Source organism: Grammomys surdaster, unplaced genomic scaffold, assembly GCF_004785775.1.
Source record: "Grammomys surdaster isolate TR1022 unplaced genomic scaffold, NIH_TR_1.0 64, whole genome shotgun sequence".
NCBI classification, from domain to species: domain Eukaryota; kingdom Metazoa; phylum Chordata; class Mammalia; order Rodentia; family Muridae; genus Grammomys; species Grammomys surdaster.
In genome coordinates, this window is record NW_021604566.1 from 12,590,037 (window position 1) to 12,607,744 (window position 17,708).

The 17,708-nt window shown below is 42.0% G+C and overlaps 1 non-coding gene across 1 annotated transcript; it reads left to right on the forward strand.

The window, feature by feature from the left end:
* The first annotated feature begins 7,608 nt into the window (after positions 1-7,608).
* LOC114623968 lies at positions 7,609-7,739 on the forward strand. The gene has a single exon (XR_003711862.1). It is a non-coding gene; the product is annotated as a small nucleolar RNA SNORA17 (small nucleolar RNA).
* Positions 7,740-17,708: the final 9,969 nt, after the last annotated feature.

The following is a 17,708-nucleotide window of genomic DNA, read 5'->3' on the forward strand; positions in this document are numbered from 1 at the left end:
GTTAATGCAGACACTCACAACCTATCTAAATGCAAAGAGTGAAGGTTAGGTGGGATGCTTGGCTACAAATGACACACCTTTATCACTGCTCCTCCCTCCCCAAGGCTCACAGACCACCGTGGAAAAAGAGGCCAAAAGATCATAAGGACCAGGGGTTAGGGAGCACCAGAGTAAAACTCTCTTAGCTACGGCAGGACCAGTGTGTTCATGAACACGCAGCAGCTTGCTTGGCTGCTGAAGATCAAGCCAGCTAACATCCTAACACAGTAGAGGAAAGAGTTAAAAAAGTCCCCGATGCTAATAGAGGAGCTATGGGCAGCTGGAGGTGTCTGGAGTAGGGTCAGTTTTCTTCAAGGGTGCCGCCCTGGTGGGTTGACCACACTCCAGATGGCCTCTTACTCAGGGGTACATACGCAGCACAACTTGAAGCATTAGTTAAAAAAAGAAGAAGGAGGAGGAGGAAGAGGAGGAGGAGGAGGAGGAGGAGGAGGAGGAGGAGGAGGAGGAGAAGGAGAAGGAGAGAAGAAGGCGGCAGAAAGTTGGTTGTGTGGGGACGGGGCAGTGGAGGTGGTTCTCGGAGGGATTCGGGAGAAGAGCAGCGAGGAGGGATATGATAATACACTGTGTGAAATTCCCAAAGAAGGAATAAAAGTAGTTGTACTGGCCGGGCGGTGGTGGTGCACGCCTTTAATCCCAGCACTTGGGAGGCAGAGGCAGGCAGATTTCTGAGTTCGATGCCAGCCTGGTCTACAGAGTGAGTTCCAGGACAGCCAGGGCTACACAGAGAAACCCTGTCTCCAAAAAAAAAAAAAAAAAAAAAAAGTAGTTGTACCTAGCATTTATTTAGCGCCCACTTTTGTTTTGGTTTGGGTTGTTTTAGGATAGAGTCTCCTTATGCTGCCCAGACTGGACACGAGCTTGTAAGCTCAAATCATCTTCCAGCCTCAACTTGCTAAGCAGCTGAGATGAAGGTCCATGCCACCACACCAAGCTAATGATCACCATGGCAAGTACCTTATTTGACATCATTTCCTGTTTAGCTTAAGTGGGATTCCTATGATTTTTCCTTATCCCAAATTAAAACAAAACGAACAACAACAACAACAAAAACAAAAACAAAAAAAAAAAAAAAAACAAGGGCGGGAAAGTAGTTTAAGAGTTTAAGAGGTAACACACTGGTAAGCAGAGGAGCTAAGACAAAGTTCACACTGGACAACAAAACCAATTCTTTTTTTTTATTTTTTAAAAACACACAAGCACACGTGACAGTAAGTTCGAAAGAAGTGTCACGTGTACGACTTACCCCATGAGCAAAATTAATCACAACACCTACCATAACTGAAGCAGCTAGGTTCTTCTGAAAGATGGTTCTGGAAATTGCTAAAGGACTAACAGACAGCAGCTTCACCACGTGCATGTAGAGATTTTAGGTTGGAAACTTAGCCGTTAACATCAAAACTACTAAAGACTTGGTTGACAGTAAGGCTTCCGATAAGATGCCCTTTGTTGCTGTGACATCATTTGCCTCCCTCTTCCTAGAACATTCAACTGAAATCAGCACTCTGTCCCACCCAAGCCTTACAAGCCCGGGCTCTGTCCCCCTACAGTGTCTGCACTACACTACGGCCATGGGTTGGAGGAATCAATGACTTCACAGTGAGAGCGTGAATCTACATCCTAAGTATGCCTGGACTCTGTGTTAGACACCTATTTACAAACTCTCCCCGGCTTCACCACTGAAGACAGAGGCGAACTAAAACCCCTAAAAGGCCAACAAATGTGCTCAATTCTTTCAAAGTTTGCCATGGAAATAAGTCAAAACGAACATGGCCAAACAGAAACAAGACCCCATGCTGACTGAGTCAACTGTTCCCATCTGATTGCTATCATGTGTTTTATGTGATGTCCACACTCACATTTTAAAACACTGTTAATAATGAAATTCTTATGCGAAGGGCATTATAAAAGCACAGTCATTTTATTTATAAATAAGGTGTTCACTGGATTTATTAAAAATGTTCATAGCAGGTTCACTTAATTTGAAATCTCTCTACTAGGATAAAAATGGAAAGTTCTGTTTAAATTCCAAGTAAAGTTTAAACTAAGAAATTTTTATTTGGTTAAAATCTTCCTTTTTTAGTATGTTTTCATACATTTTAATGGCTTCGAAAAGAGCCGCTTTCTTCCCTAATAAATACATTCACAAGCAGTGGTGACGTTTCTTTGGACTTTGAGCTGAAAAAGATTTTTGGCATTCAGCAAAAAGACAAATTGCAGTGTATGCAGGCACTAAGGAATAAGCTTCTAGCTTTACAGAAAGGACTTGTGACATTCAAACTTATGCTACAGGTGAGACAGAAGGTCAAGCAGTAAAGTGAGAGATGTTTTTCAACATCACAAAGCCTTCAAATTTTCTCTTAATTCTTCCAGTTACACGATACATCACACATAAACAGCTACACGTAATTTCCAGATAATCATCCTCTTCTGTATGGTGAGCTGACACAGGAAGACAGTAAAGTGGACACTAAAAACGCTAAAGTCACTTGATAAGCGTGATCCTAACCACGGTCACAGCTAGTGTGTTTGTGTCACATTGCTTTTCTTTCCTCTTGGTTTTCTAGGAACTAACCTTCTAGCTCCTTATGAAAAACAACAAAACCGTGTGTGTGTGTGTGCGTGTGTGCGTGTGTGTATATATACATGTACAAAAAACAAAAATATGTGTAAATATACTTTCTAAACATAGAAGACTCCATCAAAGAGACTTTCATGCTCCACAGCCATGCTTCTCAGATGACTCCATGGTATCATGTTAAAGACCAGAACTCCATCCATTTTTACAGTAGATTCACCCAATCACAGTTACTAATCAGATTAGCATCGCTTTTATGTCCAACAAATCTTAAAAGTGAAGGGGTCATAACACTACATTTGCATGCCTTGAAGTCTGCATTATTTTACTTGTTGAACTTTTTCTTAAAGGGGTCATCAACAACCCCTGGAAGGCATTATCTTTGTTTTTAAGCTATGCTTAAATTAGGGTGCAGATGCATCATTAAAAATGAAGTTATTAATGTCAGGTGATATAATTAGAATGTTTTAAACTATGCTCCCTAATGCTCCATCAATACAGTTACGCTCCAGTCCTACGTAGATTCTAGTGAGAACACACAGGGACATCCCAGAAAGCTTTCTCAGACAGCTGCATCATGGAAACGTCCTTTATACTTGAGCAATAGAAAGCCTGAAACATTTACCACCAAAGCCGTGCTAATTCTTACATAACTGAAATCAATATGAGAAAATCTATGTGGTTCGACAGGAAATTCCCATGCATTTAAATTTCTGATAACTGAGAGCAAGCACCAGTTAAGTCATTTGGTTTTACTAAATTATATTTTATATCATTATTTTATTTTATGGTTTCTTGCACCCAAAGACAGCAAAGTGTATCTAATTCTATCAGTGGATAAAGAATGCTGTTTAATACTGAAAAAATATTCGGACAAATCAATGGAAGTCAATGTTTGCTTTTGCCAATTATAGGAGGCAAGCAGAGAGCAACATCTCACCTACCTCCTAACCTGCCAAGACCAAACTGGTTCAAATTCCACCTTCTGGTTTCATATTTTGGAGGATATATTAAGAATTGGTCACAACTTTTCAAACCATAATTAAAATTCAGAAAATTAGCTGTATGATGCCTTGGACAACTAGCCCAACCCTCCTTTAAAAAACAGTCAAAGGCTCAGTCTTGTTAATGGAATAAAAAAGGGGGAGAGGCAGAGAGCCTTTGGGGCTGCTTGACAAGAATCTGAGATGGGCCAAGGACAAGGAAATGGGCTGCTTGGCAGGAATCTGACATTATGCTAGAACAAAGAAGTAATCTCAGGCAGGAATCTGAATCTTAGGCTAGAACAAGGAAGTAATTTCAGACAGGAATCTAAATTTTAGGCTAGAACAAGGAAGTAGGCCTCAAACATGAAGATGACCTTGGGCTAAGACAGGGAAGTAGGCTCAGATATTTTGGTCATCCTGATAAGCCCTTAGAAAACAGTGATCACAGGAGTGTGCACGTATTTGGGTTTAATGCTTTGCTTGTTCTTTGACTATTTGTGTTTATTGTCTTGCTTGTTCCCTGACTACTTGCATCTATTGCATTGCCAGTTCCTCAACCTAGAACTGACCTTAATACATACATGTAATTAAAATGGTATAAAAGCATAAAGGAAGAGGGGGGATGGGATAGAAGGTTCTAGGGAGGGGAAAAGGGGAAAGGGGATGACATCTGTATTGTAAATAAGTAAAATATCCAATAAAAAAATAGTCAGAAGTAAATTGTAAGGATCATCAACATGTCTTATCTGCTCTGAAGTCTGGCTCTAAGTTTCATTAAGAAATAGTTTATTTCAATATGTACTCTAATTTTAAACTAATTACAAAGAATATATATATATATACATATATACTCACTATAATATAAGTACATTACTCATTATAAATGAGTAGATAACTATGTATAACATAAATATATTACACATGTTACATTCCTAATATATACTATACAAACATAAATAAATATACTGCATCTACAAATATATATATATGTCTATACCATGACTGTTTGAACAAATAAAACCACTCTGGGGGAAGAGCAGTGTGTTTTTAAGTTTCCCACTAGCACATTCCATTTTCTAGTGTGCTCATGGCAGGACTCAGGGAGAGCGGAAGGAAGCTGGACAGTTAATAGACCATGTCCAGAGATCCCACAAATGAACGATCAGCTTTCAAAGGATTCTAAAGTATCCAGGTGTCTAATAGATTTCCCCATGGCTTATCTATTAAAATTCTAAATGCCAGCAATGACATTCACAGACATGACTGTGCAACCTGGGAGACACAAAAAGACATTCTTTGGGGTGGTCCTAAAAGAATCTTCATCCTTGATCTCTCCAAAAGCTGATGAACCACTAAGCCTTCAAGAAAAATGTGCTTTCAGCCAAAACATGCAGATAATTTTTCTCTGATAAGGCACCTTTGGAGCATTCTAGAAGAGGATAATGTGGGTTACAAATGCTGCCTTAAACCCAGAAAACTCTAAGACTGAAAAAAAAGATGAAGGCTTAAGACAAGCTTCCCAAACACCAGAACTCCAAAGGAGCCAACAAGTATCCAAGCTACCTAAGCAGTAAAGCCATAATGAGAGAAAGCCATCAAGCCAGCTGAGAACTTCAGGAGAAGTACAGAGCCCACCCGGCCAGTGGAGAGATGGGACAGGGTTGGGTTAAGGTTCCAATTGACCATTCACTCCATAACACAGATGAAATAAAACTTCCAATAATCCAGAAGCAAAGGCTGGCCCTCCAAGTCTCAAGGGAAGTTCAAACAAAGAAGAAAGCAAAGTTGAAATGAATACAACCTTGATCCTGATTAAAGCAAACTTCTAGAACTGCAGTGAGTATTTCAGCCTGACCTGAAGCACTGAGAAGGCAGCATGGTCTAAGCGACGTCATCATTGACTTCCTAATTAACCACAGTTAGCACTGTGTCCCTGGCAAGTCCCTAGATCTTAGTCATCCCTCGATACATGCTTTCCTTTACATTAGTGTACTGAAAGTCTACAGCTGTTCACCACAGGTCAGGAAGACTATAAAACAGTGGTTACACATGGTCATCAGTCACTGGTCTTTGCCTTTGCTAGTGTTCCTTAGGTGTGATGGCTGACATTCCCTGCATCAGCCTTCTACAAAGCAAAGAGAAGGAAGACTACACGTTGGTGCATTCACGTCTAGGTCTTCAGTCTGCAACCAGCCACCAAGGGGCTGTGACTAACAGCGAGCATCACCTCTGCATAGTCTCCCTTGGTCTCTTACACCGATCTACTGCTTGCATTTATCTGACCCCTGAAGCAATAAAAGGGATTTTGGTCAAGGTGTTGATGAGAAAACTTGACAGTAAGATTAGGAGGGCAGGAGAGAGGGAGGCCCAAATAAGGAGGAAGCAGGCAAGACAAAATAAGGAGAGAAGAGGGAAGCCCGAAACAGAAGGTTGGTCCTGAAAACAGAAGAATGCTGAAAAACCCGATGAGAGGAAAGGAACAAGCACACAGAGCCTTTACTGGGATCACAGCAAAATTCTAAGCTAAGAAAATTATTCCTGCATTTAATATTAAATCAAAAACACATTACAAATATTTTCTACCTACTGTGCAACTGGCTACCATTTACAGCAAGTAAAACAGATGGTAAAGAACAGCAAGCAACTACCTGTTTTTCTAAATGCAGAAAATGGTCTGTTTTATTTTAATGTTATTTTCTTAGTCATATCTCAGAGTTGCAACACATAGTTTTACATGCATACCTACATTTTACATATATGAATACTAGAACATGCATACTTTTCTAGTATTCTCTGTATAGAAGTATATTTCACCCATTCCACTCCAAAAATGCTAATATTAAGCTTTCTCATTAATAATATCTCAAAAGATTGCAGACTTCATGACTTGCAATTCTATCACAAGAAGTTCATTCTATAAAAGCTAGATTTCCTTTTTTGAAACAAGCTTCAATCAGAACACAGGTGACATGAAAGCCACCACCAAACTGAAATCGCCACCATCATCATTGAACAAGCAGATTCAGGCAAGTCCGCCATGATTGGCTGCCATCTGATCTACAAGTGTGGTGTGATCGACAAACAAAACATTCAAAAGTTGAGGAAGAGGCTGCCACACAAGTCTTCAAGTATGCCTAGGTTTTAGACAAACAGCTGAGAGTGATCATGGTACCACTGTTGACATACCCCTGTGGAAACCTCAGACCAACAAATAGTGTGTCATTGATGCAGAAAGACAGGGAGAATTCATGATGAGGGGGATAGTGGTGGTGGTGGTGATGATGATGATGATGGTGGTGATGATAGGAATATACATAACAGAAGACTGTCCTGTCTGGATTATTGGTGCTGTAGTTGTAAATTTGAAGCTGCTATCTCTAAGAATGGGCAAACTCATGAGCATGCCCATCCAGCTTCCACACTGGGAGTAAAACAAAATGGATTCCACCAAACCATGCTAGAAAGAGATAGGAGGAAGCTAAGGAGGAGCTAGCCCCTATATTTAATTAAATTGCCTACAACCCTGACACAATAGCATTTGTGCCAGCTTCTGGTTAGAATGGTGACAAAAGGCTGGGACAAGTGCTAATGTGCTTTGGGATCAGGGATGGAACTTGGCCTCTAAACATAGTGTGCTCATGGAATCACACTGCTCTCAGCTTTGTCTTATCCCCAAAGTCATCCTTCCCATCATCCTTTGTGTCTGTTTGTCCAGGATACCTATAAAATTATTGCTATAGGTACTGCCCTGTGGTCAATCAGTAGCTGGTGTCCTCAAATTTAACATTCATTCATTGGGCCTTCAGAGCCTCTCAGTGCCGTCTACCACCCCTCAGTGTCATCTCATTCAGTGGTGGAAGGCAGTCTCAGAACTCGCTCTCAATGGGCCTTTTAAGCTCAATCATTTTTATGGCTAATCATTTTATTGGCTATTGATAAAATTTAGAAAGATATACAAGATTGTGTTTAATTATAATATTAAAACAACCTACCCGTAGAAGCGTTGCAGATGTGGCTGTATGTCATATGTACAACAGTAGGTGACAGAGGGAAGAGAGGCTATATCTATGCTCAGTGTTCTGACCTGTGGCCATCTGAATGATTAGTAGCCTAACAACCCCTGAAAAAAAAAGCAAGGCTGAGATGGACCACAAGTCCAGAGCCATACCTTATGCCAGTCTGGCCAGTACAATGAGGATTATAGGAAAGAGGGAAAAGGAGACTCAGAGACAAAGGTTAGAAATCTGAAGGGCTGTCCAGTCAGTACTGCAGCAGTCCCAAGTTTAATTCTCTTGGGCTTTATATACTTTACAGTATCTTAGGAAACAAAGTTACAAGCCAGCAGAGACAGTGGCTGATGTACATTCAATATCTGTACCCACCCGCAGGCCTCCCTATTCCTCCCTGATCCTTCCTTCAAAATTAGCAGAACATTCAGCCCCTGGCCTTGAGCTTCAAGAGCCCTCTTATCATTCCATAGATCAGCAGACAAGGAAATCTGCCTGTAGACCCTGGCCTGGCACAACTCTGCCTGATAGGCAGGCTTTCACAGAAGCAGGCAAAATGGCTCCCAACAACACCTGGGCGGGCCAGACAGGAGAGAGCGAGCCCAAGATACCACTCAGGCAGGTAAGGAACAAGCCCAAGGCAACCACCAGACATGTGTTATGGGGCCCAGATAGGGAGCTAGCCTGAGATGACCACAAGTCCTACTCGAAGGCCCTGGGAGGCAGACAATCCCTGAGATAACCCATGCCGGGTGCTGTAATTCATGAGCAGGGCATAGCACTCCTAAGACCATTCCTGAGATGACCCCAGACACTCAGAGACTCCATGTGCCCCAATGAAAACCAAGTGGTAAAGAAATAGAAGTGAAAGAGAAAGAGAAGGCTGTGGGCACCATGAAGAGAGGCAGAATGTGAGTAGGCAGTGATACCACTTAGGACCATGGTGCGGTCCTGGCCTGTGCTGTCACTGGTGGCCACATATGGGTCCATGGTCCTGCAGCATCAGGGGTCTGTTATCACCAAAGTCCAGGAAGGTTGATGTCTGAGAGTTGTGCAAAACTGGCCCCATCTCTCACCCAAAGCTTGCCCAGCAACTTGTCTCCTGTGTGCCCTCCTCCAATTCCACATTCCTCACCACCTACGGCAGGCAGGAGAGCTGGCCCTGGGGTCATGAGAGTTCAAGAATTGGCCATGCCCCCCACTGGCTGCAACACGTGGGAGAGCAGACTCAGCACCTTTCCTGGGCAGCAGGGTGGAGCTGGTCCTGCTGTGCTGGTGAGCCAGCCAAGGGTATGAGAGCAGGAGAGCTGGCAGGCAGAGCAGCTCAGATAGTTCTCAGGCCTGGATCCAGGAATTTGAACAGCCTCACCTCAACATCTACCCCATCAATGAACTGCCGGAGTGCATGAAGGGCTGGAACTACAGATCCAAAACTACAGGATCTCCACGACACAAGGCAGCGACAGGTAATTTGAGAGGAGTCCCAGAGATGTTCCAGTATTGCTAGAGTAACAGAAGACAGACGCCTCGAACCAGAACAAGGAGTCATTGCAACAAACATTTGCGAGCAAAGAAGTGTGGGGAAAAGGGTGTACTGTGTGGCACACTGTGACACACTACAGCTTCCACAATGAGATTTTTTTTTTTAATCTGTTGTGGGGAGAGGTTGAAAGGGCTGAGAGCAGGTACCAGGGGAGGGGAGATGAGTGGGATTGGGGTGCATGATGGGAAACTCACAAAGAACAATAAAAAGTTTTTAAAATAGTAAATAAAATAGTATACAATGCAAAGAATTATGTTGATTTTTTAAAAATCATGTGGGTATGATGTCAATGACACTTCTATATCACTTTACCATAATGGGTTAAGTCTATTAGCGCATGTGCGGTCTCCATTCATGGATATATACAGATATCATTCTTGGAAATACATACTACGGAGGGAATGAAGCTTCTATTTTTATCTATCACTGACCCGTGCTGGTAAGCAAAAGATAAAGTATCCAAAAGTATTTAATGTCTTTAAATGACACAGGCTTCAGAAAGGTCCTATTTATTTTAGTATTTAGATATGAGAAAGGGTAAACGGCCATCTGTGGGGAAATATGGTTGATTTGACAATGAGATAATGTCTCATGTTAATAAGCAGAGGAGAACTTAGCATGGCCTCTTCAGAGTCTCCTGCATCCCTGTGTTGTCAGGACTGAGAACATTCATTTTTTCTGCTTTTGAAGCCGATGCCTTGAAAAGGAGTATCTTGTGACCTGCTCCGGGGAGGAAAAGCAGGTGAAGAGTGACTGTCCTCCTTCTGCTACTTCCTACGGCTGTCTGCTCCAGGAGGCTTGCTAGAGGAACTCCGGTGAGAAAGGCACCTTTCAGCCTCGCTCTGATTGAAGGTCAGTAGACTGAGAAGTACTTAATAGGCCTGAGGGTTTCTTCTCCACTTCCTTCCTTGTATCACCATGGAGATCGACACTTGCTCTGTCTGGGAGCAAGTATGGCCCTGGAGGAATGACTAACTCAGCGTGGTTGGAAAATGTAGACATTTTCTTTATAGAAAGAGGGAAAGAAAGAAGCCTTGGCAAAGACAAAAGCACTTTACTTTTGCAAAGAGCTTCACAGGATACAAAATATTTTCATTTCCATTATTTTATTTGGTTCTTAAAACAACCCTATGAGGTAAGTAGCAGCTGTTATTTCTATTCTGCCTAAGGAAATTGAGGATCAGAGATGTTAAGTGGTTTGCCTGAAGTCCTCAAATTGTTAAGTAACACAGTCATGATGTGAAGCCTTTGTAAGTTCCATCAAAAGCCATCTTCTCATCCCCATTTAGAAAGAAACATCTGAAACAATCCGAAAGAGCAGTAGGCAGTCTCCTGAACACCATCATCCTGGGACAGAGAATGGAAACTCCACGTGATACTAACACACTAAAAGTGTCTGAGAGATACAGCTCTCCCCCCTTCCCTCTCTTCCTCCCCACCTCTCCCTAAAACATCACTATACTTTATTTCAAAGAGCCTCAGAGAGTCAGGAGTGTTGTCTTAACTTCCAGCCCCTGCCTGGAAAACTGTGACATCTGCAGCTGACTTATCAGTGAGGAAGCTGAAACTTTATTATGACAGACAAACTAGGAAATCTGTTTCTGTACATTGCTAAACAAACAGCTCAAGGAGTAAGCGAGCAAGCAGATCCCAGCTGCTGCTCAGTGTGCGGCCACAGGCCGGCTCTCTCCTCACAGCTTCCTGGTATCCGTCTTTGCCTGTAAGCCGTGTTATGAAATGGTGTGATTTTAATCAGTTTTGACTGCACCTTGCTCTAAAGGTTTACTCAGTGCGGTCCTTAGAGGCACATTACCACTCGGCTCCAGTCCAGGGAAGAGGTCTGGTCTTCATCAGGGTGAGAAAGACAGGCGTGCTTTGTCTCACTGTTCAGAGGCAGAGAAGGACCTAAGACTCAGATGACTACCATGGACTTCGCCCTGTCAAACTGCAGCTACATTGTAAACAGAGCAGTGTGTAATTCAATTCTCTGGTAATGAATTAGCAGAGATATGTCAAAAGACTGGAGGTAGTCTCCAAAATCCTGCTACATTCTCTACAGTGATTTAGTACAAATAAAAGCCCCAGGTCATCAAGAATATTTGGCAAAATCCGGCGCAAATACTGCCCAATATATACATCTTTCTTCCTGTGGATTTCATAGATGTCTCCAGAATCACTGCAGATATTAATATATATTTATTCATTACATATTGCCTAGTCCAGATTATCAATTTGTTATTATACAATGAATAAAATCATAAAGTCTATACTCATAGTCTAAGAGACTGATGACCTTGTGAGTAAAGTGCTTCTTATGCATAATAACCTCAGATAAAATCTCCATCGCCTACATAAAAAGACAGGCATAAAAGCATATGCCTGCTGCCCCAGCACTGAGAAAGCAGAGACAAGCAAATGGGAGGACCTCGCTGGCCACAACCTATCCACAGCCGTGAGCTCTGCATTTAGGGAGAGACACTGCCTCAAAAATAGAGGTGTGGTTGAGGAAGAGATGACATCCTTAGATGAACCGCTGGTTACCATGCATACCCACAAGGACAGAGGCAGCCACACATATACATGTACTATAGACATTCAAAGGTTATCATTTAGCCAATAGTCAGACTAGAAAACAGAATTCAATGTGATTACAAAGTAAGAGAAGTGTGAAGATTGTAAATTAAGTAAGAGACTGCACTAGAAAGTTCGAGTACATTGGTGAGGAAATGATTTTATATAGGATAACCAAGTGTTTATATATAGGATAGAATTTCAGAGGCTTTAAGGCTTAAAGGTTGAAAAGGAGTTAATTATGAGAAATGCACAGAGAGAAGCACCCCAAAATTAATGTCTTGTGTGAAGGTGCGAAAGCTTAATGGAGCTTTAGGGGAGAAGACCAGAGTGGATACAGTGTAACAAAAGGAGGGATGCTGAGATTGGAAAGGTGAATCTAGAACATTCCAGATCTGAGTCTGTAGTCAAACTTGTTATGCTAGTCAAAACGTAAGAGAAAGGAGTTAAGTACTTGAAGCTGAAGACTAGCTTAAAGAAAGGGGGACGGATCACAGATGGTTTCTTAAGCCAAAGTAGCCTGAAGGAAGAATCAATATCGTAAGGTTGTAGAGGGGACGGGGGGCGGGGGACTAAAATCCCACCTCTGTCTATATTAAGTCTGAAATACCTATGAAATACCAAAGAAGAGATATCAAAGATACAGCTAACTATACTGATTCAAAGAAACCTTGCTAAAAATAGAAATGTGAGAGTCACAGATACAGAGATTTTACATAAAGTCATAGAAATAAGTCCTATCTCCAACATAAAAATATTTAAAGAAGACAAGGAACCTATGACCTAATTCTAAAAAAATTTCCCCCAGAAACCCCCTATCCACTCCCCAGTCCTCCTGCTTCTAGAAGGGTGTTCCCGCACCCACCTACTCACACCCCCCCCCGCCCTGGCATTCCCCTACACTGGGGCATCTGAGGCTTCACAGGAACAAGGGTTCCTCTTCCCATTGATGCCCGACAGGCCATCCTCTGCTGCATATGCGGTTGGAGCCATGGGTCCCTCCATGTGTACTCTGGTTAGTGGTTTAGTTCCTGAGAGCTCTGGGGGATCTGGTTGGTTGATATTGTTGTTCTTCCTATGGGGCTGCAAACTCCTTCAGCTCCTTCAGCCCTTTTTCTAACTCCTCCATTGGGTACCCCATGCTCAGTCCAATGGTCGCCTTCGAACATTTCCCTCTGTGTTTGTCAGGCTCTGGCAGAGCCTCTCAGGAGACAGCTATATCAGGCTCCTGTTAGCAAGGACTTCTTGGCATCCACAACAGTGTCTGGGTTTGATGACTGCACATGGGATAGATTCTCAGGTGAGGAGTCTCTGGAAAGACTTTCCTTCAGTCTCTGCTCGACATTCTGTCTGTGAGTTTCCTCCCATGGGTATTTTGTTCCCCCTTCTAAGAAGGAGCAAAGTATCCACACTTTGGTCTTCCTTCTTCTTGAGCTTCTTGTGGTCTGTGAATTGTATCTTGGGTTTTCTGACCTTTTGGGCTAATATCCACTTATCCGTGAGTGCATATCATGTGTGTTCTTTTGTGATTGGGTTACCTCACTCAGGATGATATTTTCTAGTCCCATTCATTTGCCAAAGAATTTCATGAATTCATTGTTTTTAATAGCTGAGTGGTACTCCATTGTGTAAATGTACCACATTTTCTGTATCCATTCCTCTGTTGAAGGACATCTGGGTTCTTTCCAGCTTCTGGCTATTATAAATAAGGCTACTATGAACATCGTGGAACATGTGTCCTTGTTATATGTTGGAGCATCTTTTGGGTATATGCGTAGGAGTGGTATAGCTGGGTGCTCAGGTAGGGCTATGTCCAATTTTCTGAGGAACTGCCAGACTGATTTCCAGAGTAAAATCCAGCTTGCAATCCCACCAACAACGGAGGAGTGTTCCTCTTTCTCTATATCTTTGCCAGCATCTGCTATCACCTGAGTTTTTGATCTTAGCCATTCTGACAGGTGTGAGGTGGAATCTCAGGGTTGTTTGATTTGCATTTCCCTAATGACTAAGGATGTTGAACATTTAGGTGCTTTAGGTGCTTCTTGGCCATTCGAATTTCCTCAGTCGAGAAATCTTTGTTTAGCTCTGTACCCCATTTTTAAATAGGGTTATTTGATTCTCTGGAGTATGCAGCAAAATTCTGGGTCCTGTTTACATATCCAGTCTGTTAGTCTACGTCTTTTTATTGGGGAAATGAGTCCATTGATGTTGTGAGATATTAAGAAAAAGTTATTATTGCTTCCTGTTATTTTTGTTGTTAGAGGTGCAACTATGTTTGTATGGCTATCTTCTTTTGGGTTTGTTGAAAGAAGATTACTTTCTTGCTTTTTCTAGGTTGTAGTTTCCCTCCTTGTGTTGGAGTTTTTCTTTTATTATCCTCTGTAGGGCTGGATTAGTGGAAAGATACTGTGTAAATTTGGTTTCGTCATAGAATATCTTGCTTTCTCCATCTATGGTAATTACTTTTGCTGGGTGTAGTAGCCTGGCCTGGCATTTGTGCTCTCTTAGGATCCATATGACATCTGATCAGGATCTTCTGGGTTTTAGAGTCTCTGGTGAGAAGTCTGGTGTGATTCTCATGAAGGTTCAAAAGCCTTTATATATTACTTGATTCTTTTTCATTACAGCTTTTAATATTCTTTCTTTGTTCTGTTCATTTAGTGTTTTGATTATTATATGATGGGAGGGAGAAATTTCTTTTCTGGTCCAATCTATTTGGGGTTCTGTAGGCTTCTTGTATGTTTATGGGGATCTCTTTCTTTAGGTTAGGGAAGTTTTCTTCTATAATTTTGTTGAAGATATTTACTTGCCCTTTAAGTTGGAAATCTTCACTCTCTTCTATACCTATTATCCTTAGGTTCAGTCTTCTCATTGTGTCCTAGATTTCCTGGATGTTTTGGATTAGGAGCTTTTTGCATTTTGCATTTTCTTTGACTGTTATGTTAACATTTTCTATGGTATCTTCTGCACCTGAGATTTTCTCTTCTATCTCTTGTATTCTGTTGGTGATGCTTGCATCTATGACTCTTGATCTCTTTCCTAGGTTTTCTATCTCCAGGATTGTCTCCCTTTGTGATTTCTTTATTATTTCTATTTCCATTTTTAGATCCTGGATGGTTTTGTCCAATTTCTTCACCTGTTAGGTTGTGTTTTCCTATAATTCTTTAAGGAACTTTTGTGTTTCCTCTTTAAGGGCTTCTACTTGTTTACCTGTGTTCTCCTGTGTTTCTTTAAAGGAGTTATTTATGTCCTTCTTAAAGTCTTTTTTTTTTTTTTGGTTTTTTGAGACAGGGTTTCTCTGTGTAGCCCTGGCTGTCCTGGAACTCACTCTGTAGACCAGGCTGGCCTCGAACTCAGAAATCCGCCTGCCTCTGCCTCCCAAGTGCTGGGATTAAAGGCGTGTGCCACCACTGCCCGGCTCTTAAAGTCTTCTATCATCATCATGAGATGTGATTTTTTAATCTGAATCTTGCTTTTCCAGTGTGACTGTATATCCAGGACTTGCTTTAGTGGAAGAACTGGGTTCTGAAGATGCCAGGTAGGATTGGTTTCTGCTGCTTATGTTCTTAAGATTTCCTCTCGACATCTGGTTATCTCTAGTGCTACCTGCACTCACTGTCTTTGACTAGAGCCTGTCCCTTCTGTGATCCTGGTTGTGTCAGAACTCCTCAGAGTCCAGCTGTCTCTGTGATCCTATGATCCTGAGCTCCTGGGTGTGTCAGAGCTCCTGGGAGTCAAGCTTTCTCCAGGAGTTGCAGTGGTGGGTGGGGAGCTAGAACACTGGATTTGCTCCAGGCACAGGTGGAAGGCGGAAGAAACCCATGCCTCTGGCTCAGCAGCTGTTTGTGTTTCCCTAGTTCCTGTGGGGGTTCGAGTTATGCTGGGTGTTAGGAAAGATGTTGTGGCCACAGTTATGATCTTGAGTGTGTCAGAGCTCCAGTGTTCCTGGGTGTGTCTGATCTCCTGGGAGTCAAGCTTCTGTGATCCTGTTATTCTGGTCGTTTCAGAGCACCTAGGAGTCAAGCTCCCTCTGGGTGTTTTAATAGTGTGTGCAGAGCCAGCACCCCAGGTCTGCTCAAGGTGCAGGTTCAGACCTGAAGGAACCATTGGCTGGGTGGGAGTTCCTGTGTCCCTGGATCCTGGGGAACCCAGTTACTTCAAGTGTTGGGGCAGATGTTGTGGCCTCTCCTCTGGTCCTGGGTATGTTAGAGCACCTGGGAAATGGAGCTTCCTCTGGGTGTTGTGGGACTGGCTGTGGAGCCAGTGCCCAAGGTCTACTCAGGGCACAGGCTCAGACTAGAAGGACAAGCTAAAAATATTTTACAAATATAAACTATGATAAAAACATTTTTTATCCCCAGGGCTTAAGGGCCTTCACCATGTCATGTAAGGTCCTCATATCTCTGTAAATTTAAAAATAACACATATTATAAAATGTTTTTTATCTACTTGTGATGGGCTTAGTTTTCATTTGGACATGCAGTAAATGTTTTCAGGCAATATCATCCTTCAGTGTTAATGGGATGGTTATGGGTTTATAAATTCCTTATACAACATACAGAAGCTAGTATCTGCATTATTCTTAATCTCTGCTGGGCATTTTAATACTGTGGAAACTAATATAAATCCCCCAGTTTTAGATGGTAAACTAAGGCAGGAAAAGTCAGTGACTTCTTTAAGATCAATGACTGGCAAGTACTGAAGCTAAAATTATAAGGAGGTAGCCTGAGCTGCCGAGGTCAGCACTCCCTCCTGCCTTAGGATTGTGTAGCCCCTAAAGTCAAGGGCTGTGGAATTAAAAATGATGGTCAAATACTTTAGAAAACTGGTCTGGTTGATTTATGCTGTCATTCAGTTTTGTTTTTATTAATTCATTTTAGTTAGCATACGAAGTGATGGGTCTCACTGTGGCTTTTTCATACATATCAGTATTCTCAGTGCTTGTTCACACCCCACTGCCCTCTTCTTGTGCTTCTCCCTGACCCTCTTACAACCACTAAGTAATTTCCACTTATGCTTTTGGGTCTCATTTATTCTGTTACTCTCTTCCCTTTCTCTGACACCTTCTTCCTTATCAGGAACCTCTTTCTACTTTAATGAGACAGACAGACAGACAGACAGACAGACATTTAAATGTAGATTCCAAACATGAGAGATGTGTGATATTCATCAGAGATTGGCTTATTTCATTTACCAGAATTAGCACCAGTTGCATCCGTTCTCCTATAAATATCATAATATTGTTCTTTATAATTAAACAAAATTCCATTGTGTGTGTGTGTGTGTGTGTGTGTGTGTGTGTGTATCCATTTCCTTTTCCATTCATCCACTGAAAGACCTCTTGGCTGATTCATACACTGACCACTGTGCATAATGCAGAAGTGTCAGAATGGTTGTCATCCAGAAAGCAAGTGGCAACACATGCTGCTGAAATAGTGGAGAAAGTGGAGCTTTTTTTATACTGTTGCTGAGAAACTAAACTGGTACTGTCACTATGGAAATCAGTATAAAGGCTCCTCTGAAAAATAAAAATAGAACTATCATATGATCTAGATAGACCAGTCCTGGATCTATACCCACAGGGTTGAGTCAGCATACCACAGAGATACTTGCTAGATTGATGTTATGGTTTTTAAAAAGTTATGTGAAAATAGTCTATAAAAGTAATAATAGAAAAACTTGACAAGTATCAAGTGTCCTGGTTAGCTTTAGTTGTCAACTTGACACAACCTAAAGGCATCTTAGAGGAAAGCCTCAATAAAGCGATACCTAGATCACGTTGACCCGTGAGCATCTCTGTAGGGGATTCATGTGTGAGGGTCTAAGTCCACTGTGGGCAGCACCAGCCCTAGGCAGGTAGGTGGTCCTGGACTGTACTGGAAAGCTATCTGAGCATCAGCTAGCCAGCACCCCATGCTCTCTGCTTTAGTTTGCTGCTTCAGTTCTTGCCCTGCCTTACCTCAATG